Below are 6127 nucleotides of genomic sequence, written 5' to 3' on the forward strand. Positions count from 1 at the left end.
TATCTAATTTGAATGGACGATTCAATTATTTAAAAAGAAATTCCAAACCTTTTGTACAATGCAAGGTCTGGGGGTATTGAATTGGCTTTGCTATGGCCCAATGTCACCTGGAAAAAAAAATAAAAAAATGACGAGTTATACCATCTATGTTCCCCTTCTTTTTCCTACATTACAAAGGCTAATTAAGGAAACAATAAGGAGGGTCTTTAAAATTAAATATAATAAAAATAATAGAAGTGAACCTCATTACTTGTCATTACCAAAACAATCTTCCGCAAGGTGTCCAGGCCTTCCACATTTCCAACTACACAAACAAGTTCATAATCACTTATGAATAAAGAGCTAATACGATCAGAATGTATCGTATTATATTGGAGTAAGAGCACTTATGAAGAGAAATGAATTGCAAAGAAAAAAATATCAGTGGTTGTCTCTCTCTGGTGCATGGCCTCAACTTTACAGTCACTTTTTACACTAGAGAAACTTAGACGGAAAAATATGTTTGACAAAATATATACCACTCATAAGTAGAAAAAATGGAACTCTTTTTGGACCAGCGATGTTGTTTGTAATCCCAAGTGTCCTCCCCAAAATCATGCATCAGCAAGGTACATATGGGTCCAGAGGAGACATCTGGCCTTTGATTGCTCAACGACACCTAAGAAAATTATATGCGGGAGTGCTTCAGACAAATTGAAGCAATAATTTAATTAAATACCACAAAACACTTGTAACGCTAAATACCTTAACAACATTAAAAGCATGCAATTGATCAGCTTTGCACTCGATGCTGCATATGTCATCATCGGTCTATCAAAGCAAACAAACACTAGTCAGAGTCTAGAGATATGGAGGGGTGAAATGGAGACTTAAGTGAGTGGAAGTAAAATTTTTGATAATGCAGCTTACATAACATCAAAACATACCTCATCGCATATATATTCTCCATATTTACCCCACATGACACAAACAGGTTCTCCTGGATGAGGGAAACGCTGTTCAATTATGCTATTTACACGATCAGACTCATTTAAGTGACCTGATGGTAGCATACCAAGAGAAAGCATCATTAACAAGGACAAATGATTCGTAGTTAGCCACATTAAGTTATTCTTTGTACAGAATAACTGACCAGAATTTGGAAGATCCTGCTTTTCTTCACATTCTGAAGATGTACTTTCATCACCTATAGTTTTCAAATTACCATGTATTGGCTGAAAAATATTAAAATCATGGAAACTGATAAACTCCTACTAGTAGCAAGCAAAGCCATTGACTACAACCAGAGATTGAGGATTGACAAGCAGAAAACAGAAAAGTTGCCAAAGCTTCATGGTCGCCACATAAGTACCCTCAGCAGTTAAGTTGTTTCAGCAATAAACAGTATCTAAAATCTAAAACGTGAGACATGTTATCGGGGTGTGTTATTGGTCAAACAGTGAACTAACCAGTACAATTTACCAGTCAAAACATGACGTTTCTATTGGAAGAAGTTCTAGGGTTAGTCTAAGTTAAATCTCAAACCCTAGTCGGCAGACATAGGTGTATGTATGGTGCACTGCAGTCTACAACTAAGTATGGCTGCCATTGTTGTGTATGGCTGTCATAGTTGTCATTCTCCCTAATTCAAGGGATTTCTACCTTGCTTTAGTTGTTAGCTGATTGTACTTATCTTTAGTTGTTGGTAAAGCATAAATCAAGGAAAGTGTTGTCCCTTGATTCCTGCTTCCGTTTTCTCCTTTTCTTCCGCTCATATATATGAGCTTTCTTTGTAACTTGTTTCATAATAATGAAATATAGACATTCAAACTTCAATATGGTATCAGAGCAGTGATCTCTATCGATCTGCTTCTGAATACCGTCTTCCTATTTCTTCTTTATCATGGCTGAAGGGAGCTTCGTGCAAGGCGAAGAAGTAAACTCGCATGCTGCGTCTTCCTCATCTCATCAAGACGTGGATATTAATCCAAATCAACGTCTTAGTTCCGTCCTACTAAATGAGTTCAACTATCTCCCGTGGGAGAGGGCTGTCACACTTGCGTTAGGAGGACGATCGAAGCTGGGTTATGTTAATGGCGCGATCCCAGCGCCTAATGTTTCCTCATCAGGTTACAATGATTGGCTGTGCAAGGACCAGCTGGTCATGTCATGGCTACTCAATTCTATGGATCAAAAAATTGCAGAAATCTTCAGTTATGCTGAATCTTCGTACACTCTCTGGAAAAACCTCAAAGAGATGTATGGGAATCAGAATAACGCAGCTCGAGTGTTCCAGCTGAAGAAGGATATTGCTAGTCTACAACAGGAAGGGAACTCATTTGTGCATCATCTTGGCAAGTTGACCACCATGTGGAACGAGTTGAATGTTTATCGGCCACACACCATTGACGCTGCTGTGCTGATCAAGAGAGTTGAAGAGGATAAAATCTTTCAGCTTCTAGCAAGTTTGAGCTCTGAATACGAAGATCTCAGGAGTCATGTTCTCATGAATCCTGAACTTCCTTCCTTCTCAAGTGTGTGTGCCACTATCCAAAGGGAAGAAACTCGCAGAAAGATCATGACTGTGGAATTAAAGTCAAATATACCAGAATCTAGGGTATATTTCTCAAACCACAGGGCTAGTGAAGAGAGAAGATATAAAGGAAAGAAACCTACTGTGAAATGTAGTTATTGCGATACTGGTGGACATACACGAGACCATTGCTGGATTCTCCATCCTGAACTAAGGCCCAAGCACTCGAGGGACAGCAACAAGAGCTTCACTAGAGGAGTACACAACCCATCACCCAAGGCAAACCATACCATGACTTCTCATTCCGAGGAAGCACAGATGTTTACATCCAATCCGGCCATGCTGATAAATGAATTTGCTGCCTTTCTTCACAAGAAACAAGGTGGTGGAGAGAATGAAGGATCAACTAGTCAGGGTGACAACAAACCAGCTGCTCTACTTGGACAGCTTGCTGGTTTTTTGGCTGGGAAAGAAGGCATGACACAACAAGATATTCCAGGTATCTTGCGATCCTTCCTAACTGCTCTTGAAATAGGTAATATGCATGATTATTGGATTATAGATTCAGGAGCCACTGATCATATGACCAACAAGTCCACAAATCTATATGATTTTAAAAAACTTTCATGTCCCTCTCAAGTGTCAGTCGCTAATGGCAAGGGTGCCATGGTTGTAGGGAAAGGAAAAATACATCTGATCTCTAATAATGTCGAGTCTGAGGCACTCTATGTTCCTTCATTCCCTTTTCAGCTTTTATCTGTTGGAAAAATCACAAACTCACTAAACTGCACTGCCATCTTTTCTCCCAAAATTGTGATTTTTCAGGACATCATCACCAAGAAAACGATTGGTGAAGGTTTTTTTCTAAACGGTCTTTACTACCTCTCCAAGCATGTTCAAACTCCCAAGGCTTTTCAAGTCAGCCCAAGCCTGATTCAAGAACAACAACTTTGGCATCGACGCCTTGCACATCCTTCTGATAAAGTCCTATCTTTTTTGTTTCCAAACCTGTGCAAGGTTACAAGTTCTTGTGATGTGTGTCATTTTTCTAAATTCACTAGGTTACCTTTCACTTCCTCCTTATCTAGGGCTAGTAATCCTTTTGAAATCGTGCATTCCGATGTTTGGGGACCAGTTTTAGAGTCATTTGATGGATACAAATATTTTGTAACATTCGTGGATGATTTCACAAGGATAACTTGGTTATATCTTTTGAAATTTAAAAGTGAAGTGCTGGAAGTTTTTCAAGATTTTCATAGACTTGTAAACACTCAATTTGCTTCAAATATTCATGTCTTACGATCAGATAATGGCTCCGAATATATGTCCCATAATATGTCTCATTACCTAAGCACACATGGCATATTACATCAAACCAGTTGTGTTGGAACGCCCCAACAAAACGGGGTAGCAGAAAGGAAAAATAGAGACCTGTTTGAAAAAACTAGGGCACTGATGTTTCACTCGAACGTACCCAAAAGATTTTGGTCTCAAGGTGTCCTTACTGCTGCATATCTTATTAATAGATTGCCCAGTAAGGTTTTGAATTTTAAATCACCTTATGAGATTCTGAAAGGCAGACAGATAGATTTGTCATACTTACGAGTATTCGGATGTACATGTTTTGTTCACATTCAAGCACAGAAACGTGACAAGCTAGAACCACGAGATGCAAAATGTGTGTTTTTAGGCTATTCTTATACTTAAAAGGGTTACAAATGTTACAATCCCACAACTAGGAAGATGGTTGTTCCAAGAGATGTAAGATTTGAGGAACCAATGCCTTACTTCACTCAACCCTTGGACTACTCTCAAGAGGGGGAGAAACTGCTTGACTTGTTTCCAATGCCATATCCATGTGAAGAAGACACAACAGATGTCTTAAGGGACCAAACACTGGATAAGGTCCATTCTCAGCCAGTGATACCTGATGAACTTATCTCATCTGAACCCTCGAGGAGTACTTTCAACCAAGAGATTGCTCAACTACCAGTGGCTCAACCTTCCACAGTTCGTCGAAATCCTTCTCGTGAGAGGAGACTCCCATCCAAGTTAAATGATTATGTGACTTATAATGTTAGGCACCCCTTGACTTCTGTTGTTAATTACAGCAAAGTGTCACCTTCATTTGCTGCATTTCTTAATACAGTTACTGAGACACATGAACCTCAAAGCTTTCAAGAAGCAAAATTACACAGCGAATGGAGAGCTGCTATGGCAGAAGAGCTTCAAGCTCTTCACGAGAACAACACCTGGACCATTATGAAGCTTCCCAAGGGAAAGAAGGCTGTAGGAAGTCGTTGGGTGTACAAAATCAAGTTCTATTCAGATGGCACGATTGAAAGACACAAAGCTCGATTGGTTGCTCGTGGATTTACTCAGACTTATGGAGTAGATTACAAAGAGACCTTTGCACCTGTGGCAAAGATGAATACAGTGAGGGTGTTGTTATCTGTCGCCATTAACAATGCATGGCCTCTCTTCCAAATGGACGTTAAAAATGCTTTTTTACATGGGGAACTAGAAGAAGAAGTTTTCATGAAAATCCCCCCGGGTCATCCTCAATCACACAATCCAGACTTGGTGTGGAGAATTCATAAATCCATTTATGGACTCAAGCAAAGTTCCCGAGCATGGTGTGCCAAGCTCAGTCATGTCCTAGAGGGAGTTGGTTTCTCTCGAAGCAATGCAGATTCCTCTCTATTTGTGCGATCGGGCACATCTGGTAAACTTGTTGTACTTATTTATGTCGATGACTTAATTGTTACAGGTGATGATGTTTCTGAGATTAGTGACCTTAAGCAATATCTCAGTCACAAATTTGCTATCAAAGATCTCGGCATTCTTAAATACTTCTTAGGAATCGAGATGGCACATTCTCACAAGGGCTGTTTTCTAAATCAGCGAAAGTACATCATTGATCTCCTTCATGAGGCAAACATGACAGATTGTAAACCTGCTCGAACACCCTTGAATAGCAACTTGAAGCTGCAGTTCCATGGTGATCTCATTCCTAACAAAGAATACTATCAGCGACTGGTTGGCAAGCTCATTTACCTAACTATCACTCGTCCTAATATAGCATATGCTGTGAGCCTTGTTAGCCAGTTCATGCATGCTCCAAACACAGATCACATGAAGATCGTTCACCGTGTGCTTCGCTATCTGAAGGGTTCCATTGGTAGAGGGATCCTCATGCGCAATAATGGTCATACTCAGATCTCAGGATACACAGATGCAGATTGGGCAGGGAACTCTCTCGATCGAAAGTCTATCACTGGTTTTTGCACATTCGTAGGGGGTAACCTTGTCACCTGGAAAAGCAAAAAACAAAGTGTGGTTGCACGCTCAAGTGCAGAAGTGGAATATCGTGCTATGGCATCAACGGCATGTGAGCTTACTTGGCTCAAAACCCTACTTTTGGACCTAGGGTTTCCTCATTCGCAACCTATGACACTTCATTGTGACAATCAAGTAGCAATGCACATCGCATCCAATCCTATCTTCCATGAGCGAACCAAACACATTGAAGTTGACTGCCACTATGTTCGGAATCAAGTGCAGTCCAAGGTAATTGCTACACACTTTGTTCCCAATCATGATCAGATTACAGAT

General features: G+C 40.1%; 1 long non-coding RNA gene across 1 annotated transcript; it reads right to left on the minus strand.

The window, feature by feature from the left end:
• Positions 1-446: 446 nt before the first annotated feature.
• Positions 447-1475, minus strand: LOC103960630. The gene is made up of 4 exons (XR_007255766.1): positions 1133-1475; positions 927-1039; positions 745-810; positions 447-658 (listed from the first exon to the last, which is right to left on the minus strand). It is a non-coding gene; the product is annotated as an uncharacterized LOC103960630 (long non-coding RNA).
• Positions 1476-6127: the final 4652 nt, after the last annotated feature.

Source organism: the organism of the source record quoted next, unplaced genomic scaffold (genome assembly GCF_019419815.1).
Source record: "Pyrus x bretschneideri cultivar Hongxiangsu unplaced genomic scaffold, Pyrus_bretschneideri_v1 Contig114, whole genome shotgun sequence".
NCBI classification, from domain to species: domain Eukaryota; kingdom Viridiplantae; phylum Streptophyta; class Magnoliopsida; order Rosales; family Rosaceae; genus Pyrus; species Pyrus x bretschneideri.